Source organism: Condylostylus longicornis, unplaced genomic scaffold (assembly GCF_029603195.1).
Source record: "Condylostylus longicornis isolate FDR11 unplaced genomic scaffold, ASM2960319v2 ptg000027l, whole genome shotgun sequence".
NCBI lineage: Eukaryota > Metazoa > Arthropoda > Insecta > Diptera > Dolichopodidae > Condylostylus > Condylostylus longicornis.
In genome coordinates this window covers 5,140,943-5,160,121 of record NW_026577996.1, presented here as the reverse complement: position 1 = coordinate 5,160,121, position 19,179 = coordinate 5,140,943, and the positions used below count along the sequence as shown (strand labels likewise).

The window sequence follows — 19,179 nt, the reverse complement described above, 5'->3', positions numbered from 1 at the left end:
AGATTAGAAACAGTAAAAAAAAACTAAACACGAGTATATTTTTTGGGATAATTTTTAAAGTAATTCCAAAGATTTGATAAAAAGTTAAAAAAAATTATTCGCTTTCAATTTTTAATTAAAAGAGTTACTGTGAATGAAAAGTAAGTAAACATTAACGGTTTTTTTTTTTATTAACTTTCGCATTTTTTTCATGTTTTATTTTATGTTTAATAAAAATTAAATCAATTGAGTGTTCTTTAAAAATTTTTGTGTTACTCGTAGTCTTTAAAAAAAAAACTAATTTAAATTTATAGAATATTTGAGAAACATTTTAAATTTTATTGGAATGGAAAAATAATTTCATTTTTCTCATTTTATAAAATTTCATTCATAGTTGGAGCTGAAGGTCTAGACATGTGGGCGTGGAACGAAATGAGGAAGCCGGTGCAATGACGAGGAAGATAACTAACACACCTCTTATTGGCCCGCAATCTTTGTGTGGAGTCGGACCACATACGGTTCCTGAAATATTAAAAAAGAAAATGGTAAGATGACGTTCGGAATGCTGGAGCTTTCGACCGGAAAAGGAATTTCTCAGACTCTATGATCAGGGGCGATTTAGGACTCTATGATCAGGGGCGTTTTGATATTGCACTGCAATCTTAAAGATCACCTTAAGAGGTTAGACCTAAAAAGTCACGGTACTTGTAAATTTTATGGGCTGGATGAGCAGACCTCAAATACGCCTTGTGGGTGATTACATATCTTAACCGCTAATAGTGAAAATTTTACTCTTGAAGTTTGTGGTATTATTTTTAACAATGGAATTCAAGCGACTTATCACTCCTAATATTAACTCAATATCTCTATTGGCAGCATATAAATGGATACTAAAAGAAGTACGGTATTTTTCATTAACTAATTCATTAGAGAGAGTTTTTGATATTTTCGTTTTAAATTAAAGATAATTGAGACATCTTATATATTCTAGACATTTAGTCTAACATTTTATTTCAATTTATAAACAGATTTATAAAGGTGGTATACGTATAAAAATTTTCTAATTTGCGTGAATTCTTTACATAAAAATTGCTTTGATTTTATGTTTTAATTAAAAAAAAAATAACATGAAAATTAAAATTTTTTTTAAATTGATTCGCAACTCAATAAGAAGTTTCAGTTTTTCGTCTCTTAAAAACATAAATTTTTGTTTTTCTTTTACATTAAGTATGTTAGAATAACATGAAATAAAAAAGCCGCCACGGAATGCTAAACTGAAATTCTTTAATATTTTAATGTTTGAATGGAAAAAAGACAGTAGAAAGGACGAATTATGGGTGTGATTCACGAGAAGAAAAATGATTAATCAATAAGTATATAATTAAGATAAATAAAAGATAATATACAGTGTTTTAGGAGACACTAAATATAGGGATGGAGACACTAAATACAGACATTGCCTAGCTGTCGTTCAAGTCACTGCCATTGTAATAAGAAAGTAATGTTACTAATATTGGTGAGAAATTGCAGACAATTTCATTGTTTTTTTTGTATTTTTAATGTGAATTAATCCTGCCACAATATACGAACTAAAATTTTGTGTAATTCAAATTCGAACTTGTGATCGAGTTATCACAATTGCTGTATCTACTTTACAATAATTACTACCGTAGCTGTTTTCGAGGGAGTTATTTAAATTATTATTTTGAATTTGTATTTCTTGAAACAAAATGGCGATTTTAGGGACTGTGCTCCACATATGACACATTGAATTTATTTAATACATTAAAATATGGGTACTAACTTTGACGAATTTACAATGATAAGTTCACGTACAATTTAAAGAAAACTCTTTTTCAAAATTCACTTCGCAAAAATCTTTTTAATTGACAAAAAATAAAAATAAAAATTGGTGGTAATGGAAACTGGTAATTATAATTAAATCTGAATGTTAAGTACCTATAAAAAGCAAAAAATTTTAAAAATTCTTTTACATATTTTTCTTATCCAATTTGAGTATATCAAATGAATAAGTCTATATAGACAATTTCAAACTATAAAGGGCATATTACATATACAATAATTTTCCTGTATATAGCTTTTATATAGCAGACGCAAATATGTATGCATATATAGCACATGGCTTATATATTTGTAAACTTTCAGTCATTAAAAGAATATTTCATACATGTATGTAACACGTGTGTATAGTTAAAATATCTTAAAGCTATGTACTACTTTGCTTTTTCAAAAATTTATTTTAGATTGACAGGAAGGCGACTTGTACATTATTACTCGTATACAAGTACGTATATATATAGAAGAAGAAATCTATTTGAAATTTGTAACAAAATTATATGAGGTAAATGAGAAATTAAATCCATTAAAATTGTTTATATAAAACCCTTAAGATATAGAAGAAAATGGTTACCAAAGTTAATTTAACATATAATGATCATTTTATATAAAATTGTGTACATACAGACCTATAAATTAAACATGTATGAATATAAAATTTTTGCATTTACTTTAGTGCTTTGTATTGGTATGTTTATATTAAAGATTTTTACCTTAATGAATCTGATATTTTTTCTTTTTCTTTTATTGAATAAATTTTATCTGAAAAAGGGTTCAACCATAAAGTTTATTAAAACATTTCCGGAGTATATATATGTACATATAATGAATGTTTATATATAGTTCTGGGGAAAAAAAATTGATTTTTATAATGTTGATAAGGTTAAGTGTGTCTTGTGCTCAATGTAGTATGAGCATAATGCCGGTTTGAAATATCTTTTAGTAAAGGAACTATTTTGTCTACTAAATAATATAGAGCATAAATTTACATGTGTTTTTTTAGCCTTTTAGTGTAATTTTAAACTAGTTCCAATAGAATTGAATAATTGTTTCCCAGAATTAATATCAATAAAAATTGTTTCCTTTCATATGTAAAATTATAAAAAGCAAACAAAATTATAGAAGGTATTTATGACTACAAACAATTAAATAAATGAAATATTAATTTTATTTAAAAAAAAAGGTGTTGTCATGTTGAATATGTCGTTGTATCATACTTGTTTGATTTACATTCATACTTGTTTGGTTTACATTCGTACATGTTTGATTTGCATTCATAATAATATTTCTTTTATACAAAATTTTTAATTTTCCGTATCTAGGTGATTCTATTGTAAAAAATCAAAATACTAGAAAGTTTTGCTTATTTTTTTCAAACTTGAAACAGTTTGTGTGCTTCATACATGTTTGATTTACATGTTTGATTCATTTAAAATAAACTATTTAAGTTGGATTCGTGGCATAATTTTATTTCAGTCAAATCTTTCATGGTGAAAGCCATTTTTTTGGCAAATGTGCAATGCTTTATCGTGAAATCGTTCTGAAATTTTCTTAATTTATAACTTAATTCGACATTTTTCTGGATTACTATGGAAACATATTGCTAAAACATATGGAAATCTCTTTTAAATATTTGCGTGTCAAACTCGAAATTGAATTAACTTTTTGCGGATGAAAAAAATCATAAAACCTAAGCTAACATTCTAATAAGAATTATATGTGGAGAAACAAGATAGACAAAAGTTTGACGATTAGTTTAACAGCAATTTCATTCATTAATATAATTCAAACATGTATGAGCTAATTATAGCTTTCAGAAATGTACTTACAATATAGAAAATAAAATTCTAGAAAACGTTGGGACGAAACAATTGAACACAATATTCAAAGACAAATTCCTAGACTGAATCCATATCACAAAATGATAGAAGAGTTCGTAGCTTAATGTCCATAAAAATTAAACTAAGGTAAGAAATTTCCCCCACCTTTTTTGACCAATTTTTTTTCTGAACTCTCTTCTCCTTGTACATAAAAACAATAGATTTATTCATAAAATTTAATTATGCAGAAACTATAAAATTTCTTTTATAAACTTAAAATTATCCAATGTTAACTATAAATCGAATTGATGCCAAACCATTAAACAATGCATTCAATAATAATTTTTTTTACAATAATACGAAAATCAAAAAAAAACAACTTCCTTACCAATAAGTGAGAATTTCTAATCGATTATCGAAATTTATTTGTAAGCACAAAACCAAAACTTAACAGCACTAACCTTTTAAATATAAAATTTAGCTAATAAATTTTTAAATTTTATTTTTTTTTTTTAATATTTTTTGCAACACAATTACTGTATTTAAGGCAAAAAAACACAGAGAATAAAAACAAAGAAAAAAAAAAAAAAAAACTATTACAACTCACTTAAAAATTTATACCAACTTCATCACTTTTTCCGCAACAACAACAAAAAACAACAGCAACAACAACAATGAAGCGTCCTGGAAGCATTTAACAAAGAAGAAAAACAAAACCAATGCCAAAAAAAAAAAGAAAAACAAAAAAAAATTTACATTTAAAGTGAAAGGCAATAGAAATTCGAAGAAAACAAACTTATTTCTTTCTCTTTCTATTTTTATATTATTTGATGTAAAATATAGAAAAAATTTAGGATCTAGTGGAATAATGACCTTAGAATTTCGCCCCATAATTGTAGATTTTTTTTGGGGTTTTTTTATGAATGAATTAAGCATTAGGAAGTTTCCTGTTTTACTTTATGGTTATTCTTGTTTTTGTAGTAATTACAAATTTGTAAGACCAGCCCCTTCTCTAGGAATTAGAACCAGAATGAACTGAAGAGAAATTGACAAAGGAAATCCACTGGAATTGAATTAAATGTAAGCGAATATGAATATTTAGCCAATAATCCAGAAACTTATCACCTGTCGCCATGAAAATACGAAACTTGGGACATGTGAAGACAATAATTTTAAAAAATATGAAGTGTATTACGAATCACGGTTGTCACAAGTTTGAAACTTGGCAGAGCAGTAATACCTTCCTAATATATTTAGATAACTAATTAGGGTAATAACATGTGTCAAGTATTAAAGTGCATTTAGGTGGCTTATCACATCATTTTCTAATATTGTATTCATAACTTTGTTTTCTAAAACTAGTGACATCTATTGCAGTAAAAGTTTTACATGTTTGTGCTATTTGCTGCTTTTGGACGCATTTATTGAAATTTATAGATTGCAGTCAATTTTAAACGGCAAAATAGAGACTTAGTTTTTAAAAATTATAAATTATAACAAGAAAACAATGTAGGCAATAATACAAAAGTTCCAAAAATTATCAAAACCTCACCTTGTTGAATTAATTTTACAAAATAAAAATGTTATGTCCGATGGATTTAATTCCATTAATCCTGAAAATTAAATAAGTATAACAAAAAACGAAAATAAACAAAATATTGTTGAAAATTATTTCCCTTAAAAAAAAAAAGTATATAAGTTTATTAAAAAAGAAAAGTGAAGAAAATAATCAAGGATGGGGAAACAAAAAAAAAGAAGAGAAAACTGAAAAAGAAACAAAAGAGAAAAAAAAATATGTTATACAAAAACAAAATAACCAAAAATACGAAAGTTAAATACGAAAAATGGTTGAAAAGTAACTTATATAATTCCCTTGGGTCAAATATTTCCGAAACCAAACAGAAATAACAAGACATTTTTCGTTAGGGAGTAGTACAAAGTATAGTGTGTAGTATAACAGAATAACAGATATGAAAAAAAAAGAAAGTCAGAAATATGGCAGCACCGCACACCACTCTACCACTCTACCTTATATGTGAAGTAGTAAAAATAGTAAGTAATAACAACGGTAGTTAGTGTTTCTGCTGTTTGGTGGGTAGTAAAGAGGAAATTGGAAACAAAATGTTGGTTTGTTAACATTTTGTTTTGAAATGCGTTTTTTGTTATTTTTATTATTATTCTTTTTCTTTGTACTTTTTGCTTACTATGCTTTTTAAAAATGATTTATTAGAATTTATTGTTTTGTTTTTTTTTAAATTTCTATTTTTAAAGTAAAATTTTTAACAGAAAGAAAATTTATTTTAAACACAAAAAACACATACAGAATGTGAAATGTGAACTGGGAAATACTTTATGTAATTTACATATAAAGAGAGAGAAAGAGTGGAAGAAGTAAAAGAGAACAAAATAAATTGATGACTATGCAAAGTTTTTATTTTGAAATTAAAAATTTATATTATGCATGTATGTACAAACATGTTATGTACATATTGTACATTATTGTAGGTGCATAAATTATTGTGTCTAAAAATATTCGTGTAAGTGTACAAATGTGAGTGTCATGATAACATTTGCGATATTTTTAATGTATTCAAGCTCGTATTTATGTGTATGTAATATGTTTTATATTTTTAATATGATTTAGAAAGAAATTTTTTGCATAAATAAAATGTAAAAAATTGTAATCGGACTTAATATACGTACGTGTACTCGAATGAGAAATTTTATACGATCACATTGTCTGAATCAAAAAATGTTTTATTGTATAGAAGATAACAGTAGTAGAAGAAATTAAGTAACTGGGCCAAAAATTGTAATGGGAACAAAATTTCATGTATTCCAACTTGCTAAATATCGTTTGTGAAAGTCCAAGATTCGTAATACTGTTGTGCAATTGTAGGCTTTTGTATGGGCCTAGAGATATGCATGTTGAAGTGTTATTTTCAATTCTCAATGTTATTCGATCTTCTGATTCAGACAGAGTTGAGAGCTGTTAAATAATTTTCTCTATATACTGATCTGACACAATACTGGTGTAATACAAAGCTTATATTGTCGGAATTTAATTAAAATAGAGTGTTTTAATTAACTTATAATTTTAACTGCGGCCGCATTCCTGTGAATTGCAGTAACATTAAAGGATTAGAAACGTTCACGCAAGAGCATACTATTAAAGTACAATAACTTTCTTACATGAGCCAGATTTAACCGACTTAAATGTATATAAGCATGTAGTTAGCCTATAATAGGAATAAATACTTAAATTAGTTTTGGTACAAGAAGTAAAATGACTGAACTTAAGTAGAAATAATGAAGAAAGTATGATTTAGTGTGGCCCTCTACTATTACACCAATTCTTTCTGCTCTTCGATAGATTTATAATATATTGAACAGCAAAGACATTTGTTTAAACCCGGTCATTTTTTTTTTACAAAATTACATTTTATGGCTTGTAAAAATTTTTCATATTTGATATAGAAAAATAAATTTTCCATGTAACTTTGATAGTTTCAAATTCATTTTTTCAAATTGCAATTCAAATAAATTTTATTTTAGTAAAAATAAAAGAGAATCGAAAAAAAATTATATTTTTTTTTAAATTTTGACATATTCGAGATTTCTGAATCATAACTTTTAAAAAATCTAATAAAAGTTTTTTTTATAGTATGCGGTAGGCACTTACTATGCGGTTTATACTCTCCACCTCACCCTTTCCTCTACTACTCTCTCCAATTCTCTTTAAATTTTTATTTTTTGCAATATTAACAGGAAAAGAAATCAAAAATTTTAATATGCTCAATATGACACTCTCTCTCTCTCTTCCTATAAAAATGTACACGTTTGCAGCTACACAAGTGAACAAGCTTTATTTGCGAGCATATGAAAATTGTTAAGATTGAAATTTTTTTTAATCGTATTGGGTCGGCGGCCTGTACTGTAAATTTTATTCATTTTCTTCAGTATATACGAGTTTATTGTATGGGCCATAATATTAAATCATCATGATTTATAAATTTTAATAAATGCACTAGTGTACTAAAACATATTGACTTTATATTAAAAAAAAAAAAAAAAAAATTTTTTTTTTATTTATTTTAGCAATGACGTTTGGGATAAAACCTTGATAATTTTCGGAAAAATTCTTCAAAAAAAAAATTAATAGCAAATTTATATATATATATATATATATATATATATATATATGTATGTATAGGAAAGGATAAATGGGAACGTGTTGCAGATCAATAAATGAAATAAATGGAAAAATATTTTAGATGAATTTCAGTTTATTTTTCTTTTCTCTAAAAAAGAAAACGAGATGAATCTCATGAGAATTCTTTATACAGCATTATAAGAAATTGAAATAATCATGAGAAAATATGAGAAAAAAAAATGTAAAATTGTGATGGGTAAAATTAAATGTGGTGCCCCCTCTTTAACGTTACATTATTTTGCAATAAAATTTTTTTTTTGTTGTTGAGAAAGAGAGAGAGGGAGAGAAAAATAAAGTATCATAAATTAAAAATAAAAAATTCAGACACTTGAAATGCATACAACATAGACACAAACCAATTTGTAAAGGAAGAATTTTCGGTATTTTTTCACTTACGTTGCGAATATGAAAGAACAACTTCTTTTTGATTCATTATTTTTTTAAAAAAATTATTTATTAGTTTATTTAATCGAATAAAAATTTAATCGAATTCAGTTGAAAGCTCTCTTTTATAATAGTATTCCCATACTTAATCAATCATTGAAGTTTATTTTTGGCCTATATATAGAGAAAAATTGTGGACAAGAATTTGGAGTTTTGAGGCACGTGAATTAGAGTGAAATTGAGTGAGTATTAGTATTATTAAACCTAAAATGACACCGAAATTGCTTTCATTCTTGTTTAAAAAGTCTTTATTGAATTTGTATGTCTGTATAGTGTGCTAAATTTCATATCTGTATCTTTTTTTTAACTCTCTTACTCATATTCAATTTAATTTTTAATTATTTTTCAATAAAATTGTATTAGATCGGAATTTCTAAGAAGCTGTTAAATATTTGCAATTCAAAATTTTCCATTCTAATCGCGGTCATTCGTTTCTAATTTATAAAATGAACCAAAAACTTTATAGATTTACAAAACAAATTAGTAAAATAAAAACTAATTTCAACGAAATTTATTGTTGAATTGCAAAATATTATTGAAATTCAGGAAAAATACGTGTATATTTGCTTATAAATTTAAAATTTATAAAAGCAAAAACAAATTCGGAAATATGAACTTTGCCTTTTACTCTATAGCATAAAATGTTTTTCATGCACAGCTACACAAATACACAAAATGAGCAAAAGTTTTATGAAAAAAATAAATCAATTTCATAAAATTCAAAATATTAAATAAAAAAAAAATATATGAATACAAACAGCCACCATCATCTCGCACATTTGAATGATTTGTGAACATTAATAGTGAACCTTGTGTGTCTTTTTAATGTCAATATATGAAATTCATTTTTCAATTCATTCTGTATGTGGAAATGTAGGTACCTACTCAAAATATATTCAAAATTCCGAAAATAAAATATCAGTAAAATTAAAGGTTATTATCAATATGATTATCCAATAAAACATAATCGGACAAAATCGTATTGAATAATCGATTGATAAGCTTATAATAAGCATATGATATGCTTATGAAGATTATTTGACAGGATTTTCGAGGATATTTGAACATATGAATCTGAATGTATGTGATATGTAAGTACTTAATAATTTGTTATTCTTTGCTTATGGTTTATTTTGCATTTTGTAACAATAAATTGTAAAATTTATTTGGATAATCCAACAGTGATTTGTGGAATTTTACTACAGCGTTCATAATGAATAAGTATTCATAATGAATAAGTATTTATAATAAATAAATTCGAATGTATTTAGAAATTTCGAAAATATGAAAATTTTGCATACTTTTAGGGATTCACACCAAGTTATGTAAAAACAGGATCATAGCCCAAATTTGAAGCTGAAGTAATACAATAAAAGTAGAAACTAGAAAATTAGAAGCAACTACTATCTAACGATGTACTGACTAGAATTGCTAATTGCTGAAAATTTTAATTGCAAATTGTAGATTTTCTTTGAGGAAAAATTGTTGTATGGGAGTATCCTTCTATTATGCCTTTGTTCATAAATTCTATTGTACATCAAGCATAAACTGGCAACAAGTCCATCAACATGGGACTGGCAGACAAGGTCCATGGGAGGATGGCATTGATTTATTTATTTATTTCTCTGAAGAGCAAGGTCTGCTCGTATAGAGTGTACAATGTTTAATTACATAACATACCATTATTTTTGTATAAAATTACATAATAAATAAGTTAAATTTAAAATTAAGAACAAATGGCAAAAAAAAAAAAAAAATTAAAATAAAAAAATAAATTACAGTATTACAAAATGTTTTAAAGTTTTTCTAGAGAGATACATGTAGTAAATACCGAAGAAGAATTCTATAAAAGTTGTAAATAGTTATTAAATAATAAGAAAAAGAATATGAAATATTCAATTGATTAGAAAATTAACGGATTACAAAATATAGATTTAGTTTTATTGACTGAGGACAAATTTTGATTTATCTATTTATTTGGAAACATTTTCGGATGTTAGTTGCATTATTAACCAAGATGAGTTATTAGTTGTACGATTTTAAATGATATTTGAATGATTTATTTTTTATTGTTTTCATCCACGTAAGAATTTTATTGTATTCTGATACAGCAGCATTATATATTTTACTCGATCCACTCTTGCTGTTCTGTAATTTGTAGCAGTTCTTGTTGCATAGCTATGGATCTGGGTTCCTTGTGTAAAGTGAGTGTTTGTTAAGATGTGTTTTTGTAAAATATTGTGTATATATTCAATTTGTAGCAGTTTTAATTGACGATTGACATGAATCAGATTAAGCTTTTCATATAGTTGGTCAGATGATGTTCTTAATGGTAATTCATAAAAATTTTTGATAGTTTTGTTTTGCAATACTCTTATTTTGTCTAAGTTTTTTTTCGACCCAGGTCCCCAAATAATGATTCCATTAGTTATAACGCTATGAAACATACTATAGTAGATTTGTCTTTTTAAATTTTCAGGTATGAGTGAAGATACTTTTTTAAAAATAAAAGCTAGTTTCCTGCATTTTTTACTGAGTTCGTCTACGTGATAGTTCCAGTTTAATTCATTGTCAATTTTTAAACCAAGATATTTATAGGTTTTAACCCTTTGAATGACGTTATTGTTATATTTTTTATTAAGCCTTTCGTTGTCATTTGTGTTAAATATCATGTACTTTGCTTTAGCAGTATTTATTGTTAATTTGTAGCGATTCATAAGTTCAAGAATTTTTTTATTATCACGGTTAATTTTATTTTGCATATCGTCATAATTGTCGTCAGCTTGTACAACAGCTAAATCATCAGCATACATATATATTTTACCATTAAGGACAGTGTTGGCGATTTGATTTATGTAACACAGAAATAGTGTTGGCCTCAGAGAGCTGCCCTGGACAACACCATAGTCTATATCTTCAACTTTACTTTGTAGATTTCCGTATTCTGTGTATTGTTTCCTGTTTTCGAGGTAGCTTACAAACCACTTAAATTCGGTTCCAGTTACTCCTAAACTGCGTAATACTTTCAATAGAATATTTCGATCCACTGAGTCAAAAGCTTTTGCCAGATCGAAGAATACTATGGCTACTTTCTTTTTGGCGTTCAGCTCTTTTTCAATATGAGTTATAAGATCAAATAACGCAGAAGTTGTGCTAGATTTCTTTTTAAAGCCGTATTGCCTTTTACTTATTATATCATACTTCTCTAAATAGTTATATGGCTGAGTATTGACCAAAGTTTCAATTATTTTTGAGGTTATAGATGAAAGTGATATCGGTCTATAATTTGTAATATTATTTTCGTCACCATCCTTATATATGACAAGGGACAACCTTACTAATTTTAAGACAGTTTGGAAATGTACCAGTTTGAAAAGAAGTGTTTATAAGCAACGTTAGGAATGGAGAAATTTCCTTCTGAGTTTCTTTAAATATATTCACTTGAAAATTGTCATATCCTGCTGACTTAGTTTGCTTTAAATTTCGTATGCAATTTTGCACTTCAGATAAACTGATTACATTAAAATTAAAATTACTTATTACTTGTATTTTTAAATAGAATACCTCATGTTGAATTACTTTTGCTAATTTCTTTTTGTAGCGTACGCTGGGTGAGCGTTACGCTCAACTCCTACACAATTCTCGAGGTACTTTTTCATCCTCTTCCAGTTGAAATTCTGGGAAAGCAAATTGCAATAGGATTGAGGATTGCAAATTGATGTATCTGTACGCCTAACAGATACATCACATTAGTTCACGGTCCTCTGGGGCAGGCTGTCACAATGGAAATCGGCAGGGTTTTGGCGAAGAAGGTTGACAATGTACCTCTCCTGTGCTTTCATTCTGTGCGAGGAATTTTAGCACTTTGCTCTCATCAAGGCAAACCTGGGGGAGCGAAGGCAGCATTTGGGGCGGCTCTATTCACTTCTCCATGGATGGATCCAAGCTGAACGAAAGAGTCGGGAGTCTATTCCAGAGAACTTGGGATAGAGATCTTTCGTTTTCCGGAAAACTGTAGCGTCTTTCAGGCGGGGGTGGTTGCTATAAGCGAGTCTATGAGACGGCTGGCGTGCAATATTATAATCTGCAGGTGCATAAGGATTTTCACCAAGTCCACTTCAAGAACGGTCCGGGATTGTAAATCATTTCTTAACGAGATGGCGCATTCGTTCTAAATCAACTTGGTCTGGGTTTCGGGTCATAGCGGAATCCAAGGTAACTGCAGGGAAAATGAACTGAATTAGCTGTTCAATTGCCAATATTTACATCCAATCTAATTCAAATATACAAGGTCAGATATTGGAAAAATATAAAAAAGATTTTTTAATTAAAAAACAAAAATAAATTCATACTATCCTCCTCTAATTTGTATTCGAAATCAATAAATCATTAAAGGTCTGCGAAATACCACCACCGCCATTCATACATTGTACATAAATCATAATTTTATTTTTTATCTAAACAAAATTAAAAAATAATTAAAATTTATTAAAATAATAAAATTTTTTCCATTTTTATAACAATTAAAATCCTTCGATGTCTGTCTAGCTTTCTCTTCTTCTTATTTTTTTTATAATTTTTAAAAAATTAGCACACAGCAGTCTTAAAAAAATGAAAAAAAAAAAATAAAGGAGTAACACACGTTTCGATTTTTTTTTTAATTTTTCATATGAAAAGAAAACCCACTAAAATAAAAAAAAACGTGAAAGATAAAACTTTTCAAATATCATTAAAATTTTGAAATGAGAAAATAGCAAGGACTATAACTGTACATAGAATAGTCAAACCAACAAAAAAAAAATGAAACAAAAACCAAAATGAAATGAACAAGAAATAAAAAGAAAAACTGAAACCGAGAATAAAAATCGAAAATCAAAAAACATGAAAAACCAAAAATAATAAAAACAACAACAACAACACGAAATGAAAAATATATACACGATTTTTATTTAGTTCAGAAGAATATCCTTGAAAATTATGACACAGATAAATTACCACAATAACGATTTCATTCCTGATATTTTGATATTGCTTAGTTGTTGTTGTTGTTGTTGCCTTTTTTTCATGTTTATTGTTTTGTATACCATTTTTTCGTTTTGCCTTTCATTTTCGCCAGTCCTAGTTTATTTAACAAACTAAAACATTTTTATCACTTCGAAAAACGGAAAAACCGGAAAAATATAATATATATAAAAAAAAAAATGAAGAAAAAAAAAGGATAATGAAAACAGAAAGAGAACAACTGAAAAAATGTGAAATAAAAGAAGAACACAAAAAAAAAAAAAAATTGAAAATAAACACGGTTGGAAAATAAATGAGAAAATTTATTTTTCAAGGATTATTATCCTTTTTTTTCTGTGTTATATTTGAACGTTTCAGTTCTGAAAATCATTTATTTTCAACGTTTTTATTTTATTATAATTTTATTTTTTTCTTAATGGTCGTGTATATTTTTTTTTTATTTTTATTGTATAGCGGGAGTTTTTCTCTAAATATCGGGGTATTGGGAAATTTTTAATGTATTTTAAAGTTTTTTTTTTTGAGACTTGTCTTAGTTTAACATATTTTGAGAGTAAATTGGTGAAATTTCATTTCCAAATGCCTAAAAGTATGCAAGAAATTTTTTTAGTTTTAATATTGTTCTCAAATTAAATTATTGGAAAGGAATGAAAAGTTTTTGCAGAATATTTGAATTATATCAAAGACATTCCTGTTTTCCGAATTAAAATTAAATTTTTGGGAAAATTTCCGGTAAATGTTAAAATTTTAATATAATGCCCCTAAAAGTATGCCATAATATTAGTAAATTTTGTAAATTAAAAATAATATTTAGGATTCGCTTGACAATTAAGAAACAGAAAACTATTATATCACTGTCAAACTAAATCAAAGATTACTCCATAATGGTGTGATTATGAACTCGTAAAAATTTTCTCCTGAACAAATTTCAGGAAAATTAAATAACGAAATTTGAACTAGTTTGTGGCTTATTGCATATAGATATCAATGATATATTGTAAATGGAAGGCAATGTGTCAGCTATTCTTATGGATTTCCGACAAATAGTTTTGGTGATCCCTAGATTTGTTTCATCTTAATGGCAATATTGTAATTTATCAGGCGTGTAAACGATAAAGGCTCATGTAATTTGGAATCACAAAATTCCAAGGATTAATATAAACGAAGCTTGAATTTTTCCGAATCCCTCTCAATTAAATACCAAATTTTCTTAATTTTTATGAATTTCCCGTTAAATGAACTTTCATAATTTTTATAAATAAATAATTTCTACATTATTTTTTTTTGTACCTAATCATTAGAAAGATCAACAATAAAAAAAAAAAAAGTTTTATAAACGTAAAATACACAAATTTCTTACGGTAAGAAATAAATAAATAAAGAAGAAAAAAATCCTTGTGTTGAAGTGTTTGTCGTCGCATTAATTTCAACGTTTATCCTTGTTCATCTATCATTATCCTTGTGACAGATGAAAATATATAACAAATTAATATCCTTTAATTCAAGCTTTCTTTCATTAAATAAATTAATTTATTTTTCTTATAAATTTTTTACTTTCTATATTTGTTTTTTTTTGTTGTTCTTTGACTGCTTTATTGTACCAAGCTAAGTGTATTTAGAATTTTCACATTTTTTGATAGTTCATTTAAGTGCCTTTCCGTAATTTTCCATTTCTTTTCTGCTTTACCACATTTTCGTACAATATTGGATAAAAAAGTAGTTATTAGTTTCATTTTGTCTGCCCTTGCAAGAGAAAATTACGGAATTGAAATTTTTTAATAATTTGCCCAGAAAAAAAAACTCTCCCATTCCTTTTGAGTTTCTGGCCGTTCCAAATTAGGAGAGGCACATTTCTAATGAATTCATACTGCTGAAATTTGGAATAGAAAAATTGAGGGCTCTAAACTGGCTCCTGTCATGTAACTAGATTCAAGAAATGGTTTTACTTTCTATTTTCTTCACCTCTCCAGTTGCCATCGAGCTTAATTTAACAAATTTAGGCTAATCATTTTTTCAAATTTAAAATTTCCATGAAAGTTAAGAAGTAGAAGAAATGCAACGTTGGCTGACCCAAATAACTGTGAAATTTCCTGTTTTACCCTAAAAGTATGCAATAATACGATATTTTGCATTATCAAAAGAACAATGTGCTTCCGATATTTTTAATTGGAAATGTGCTATTTTATTTACCAATGGTTTAATCTAACTCTATTTCTTTCTTCAAAATGTTGTTTCAATTAATTATTAATAACATTTTTTACCTTGTACATACCAATAGAGAACATGTGCTTTGGATAGGAAAATTTTATTTATAATTTCTTAGTTTTGTATTTTATCAAAAAAAAAAAACTTCACTATTCTTCACTATTTTTATATTTTTTATTCATGTAATTTACTTATATGTCTACTTCATGTTTAAAAGAAAGACATGCTGTTTATTTATAGGTATGCATTGGTATGGTATGTACGTTTTATACATGTGAATAAACGCATATAGTTTTATTATAATATTAATAACCACCTGACTTTAATTACAAGTTTTTCTAATTAATTTTTCTGGAAACGAAAAAAAAATGGAAAGAAAAAGGAAAAAAAACCATTAACAAGGTGAACACGCTACCATCTCAGAAAGGAAAACGGTAGGTTGGTACGGAATAATACAGTAGTGACACTTACTTAAAGAAACGATAATTTGATGGATTAAATTATTTTAGTCATTTTTTATTTTTTTGCAGTTGTCATCATTATAAAAGAATGTTTTAATTAAAGAAATATTATTTGATTATAGAAAGTAAGTTTAAGTGTAGAAATAAGATGAAGTTGGTTATAAAGGACATTTGTAAAATTTGGAAAAATATTGCTTACAAATTAATCGATTTATAATTATTCCATGTAATTGAAACTTATAATACGATTGTTACGACGATAATACGATACGATAATACGATATGATTGATACGACGTTAATACGATACGAGATAAGTTAACATTAAGTGGAGCTCGGTAGTGACGCTTTGGTACATTGAACTTTCCAAACTTGTTTGTTATACTTTATGTCAAACGAGTGAAACCAAAGAAGCAACCAATAATGAACGCTTAATGAATGTTAAAATACAATTATAAGAACTAAAAAATTTTATACTGCGAAAAAACAAACCATAAAAATCAAAACCTAACCACGACGTTCCAAATTGGAAGGGAAACAATATTCAAATCTATAGATCGAAAAATTTTTAAATAAATCAAAGCATTCTAAGGTTAAATTAAGAGAAGAGAAACGACACTTTAAAAAATATGGGACTATTCAACACTGGGTCCATTTTAACAAAATTACTATCCTAGTTGATTTAATTAAATTCTGAGTAATTTTCATATGAATATTATAACCTTCTCTTCACCCAGTGTTTGGACAACATAATCTTTAAAAAATCAAATTTTTTTTAGATGCAGAATTTTAAGCCTTAGTAGCAGCAGGTATGAACTAAAAAAATAAAATTAATCAACTGAAACGCAAGTAAACGTTTAGTTTTAGCCCCTAAAATTACTTTTAGGCCCTAAAATCTTGTATCGAATGTTCATTCCTCATATTCCCTTTCATTCTCACTTATGCAAATTTCATTAGAGTAAACTTTCCTTAAAGATAATTACTTTCCTTTTATTTAGATTTCAATGGAGTTTAGGTAATATTGTACCCCTGTGGATGGAGAGAATGTTAATACTATTAAGCACCTATTAATTATGTACCTCTTTTACGAGTAAATGAAAAGAGAGAAATTGCAATTAATTTACTTTCATTAATATGTTTTTTACTTACTTGAAAATGAATTCATTTTACATTGGAGCGATTTCACGAATTTGTGATCGAAATCGAACTGGCCAGATACTAACGTTTCTATTAGTTCAGAACAACTCAGACCATTATTGATATTAAAAATTTTGTTAATTAAATTTTTAATCAAAACTGTACAAACCACTAATTTAGAGCAAAATTGTCTTTACATAGTAATATAAGAGATTAGTTAACAAAATTTTCCGTTAGTTGCATAACTATTTTGTTAATTAGTTTAAAGGGGGAAAAAAATTGGTAAGTTATTTCAAAAATGAGTTCTACTGTCTAAATTCAAATGAATAAAATAATTTGATTGAAATTCATTTACCCTTATAAACTTCAAATAATAATTTTTTCTTTTCTATTTTCCCATGTGTCTTCCTTTTTCACCTTCCTCTGCTCTGACACTCTTTCTCTTGCTCTATGTCTGCTCTTATTTTCTCTTACTCTTTTTATTTAGCCAATAATAATTATTTATTTTTTATAATTATAATTATAATGAATTCATAATAAATTCAAAATGAAAAAAATACACTATAACTATATTATTTGTACTTACGTACATTTCGTATATTTTATTATTCCGTAAGTGCTAAAAATTATTTATTTCGTATATTTTTTTTATCAAAAAAAAAAAAAACGGAAGAGAAACTCAATTAAATATTTCTTTTTTTTCTTTCTCTTTTTTTTTTTTTAATACACTTAACACTAAAATCTACCTATAAAACGTTATTTTCTATTGAGAACCATATGAAATTTTTTTTTTATTTTCTTATTTAATTTTTGTTTTTGTTTTTACGATTATATTGACGTAAGGAAAAAAAATTCTAGAGTATCGTCGTTAACCGATATAAAAGCGTTAAAAGTTCACGATCAACTGTTTTAAAAGGATAAAAAAAATATTTTAAATCCTGTTCGAATTGAAGAAAGAGGGAAAATATTTTCTTTTCACCATAAATTAGGTGAAAATTGAAATATTTGCTCTTCACCATATTTTACGATATTGTAAAAAAAATAAAAAATGTTGTTTTATTTACTGCCCGGAAAAATGAAATTTGAGAATATTTTTCCGTGTCTTAGGATTTATAGTTGAAGAAAATTTATAATAGTATGGAAAGGGGAAATTTCCTATGTTACTCATAAATGTAATTGAGAATTATTGAATTGAGGGTGAAATTTCGATATGCGCATGCCAGTAATATAATATATATGTGCTCTTATAATAATATTCTTTTTTACAAGGTGTGGTGAATTTATTAATAACTCACCACACCTTGTGGTGAAAATGGTGAAAATTTTTGTATTTAAAATATCATTGCATATGATAATATTTTTCAAGTGTACCTACTTTTTTCTATTATTTTTATTTTTTTGTACATATTTTTTTTTTTTTTTCAAAGAATTAAAAAAATAACTGTTGCTTTTAGTTACTGTCTTGAAATCTCAAGATGGTTGATGGTTATTCTTCAACAAAACGAAAAAAAAAGAAGAAAAATTTGAAAAGTAGAAGGGAAAAGTGTTAAAAGAAGAAAAAGACTTGTGAAAGGACGTGAAAAAGAAATGAAATTTCTAACAGAAGAATATTGTATGCGTTGGTGCTCCCAACTTTTCTTATTTGATTGCACATTTTCATATTGAAAATTTAATATTTTTTTTTAATGTTAAGAAAAAACGAAATGTAAACTACTGCGTTAAATTCAAAATATTTGATATAGTTGAAATTATGTGGGGGTTGGTGAATTGGTAAATTTTTTTTAATGATAAAATATTTGATTAAGGTATCTATGTATATAAGAACATAATATTTGAAATGAGTGGTGGATAAAAATAAATTATTGAGGGTTGTTAAAAAGATTTGATTTGTGATAATGTGAGTTTTATTGTAGCATTTTATGTATTTTGTTCTGTTTCAAAAATGACATTTAAAAGGGAAGTAAATAATTTTTTGAAATGTTTGACTTGGACATGAACTGCTTTAGTGTTTTATGATTTTATTATGTTTTTTTTTTGAGAATTTC

The 19,179-nt window shown here is 26.5% G+C and overlaps 1 protein-coding gene across 2 annotated transcripts in view; it reads right to left on the bottom strand.

Annotated features, from left to right (window-relative positions):
- LOC129607419 (tyrosine-protein kinase Drl-like) overlaps nt 1–17,732 on the bottom strand; it is a 63,242-nt gene extending 45,510 nt beyond the window's left edge. For both annotated transcript variants that reach the window (XM_055518441.1, XM_055518442.1), the window contains exon 1: nt 17,490–17,732. The gene's annotated coding sequence lies outside the window, so the exon portion shown is untranslated. The remainder of the gene's footprint in view (nt 1–17,489) is intronic.
- Nucleotides 17,733–19,179: the final 1,447 nt, after the last annotated feature.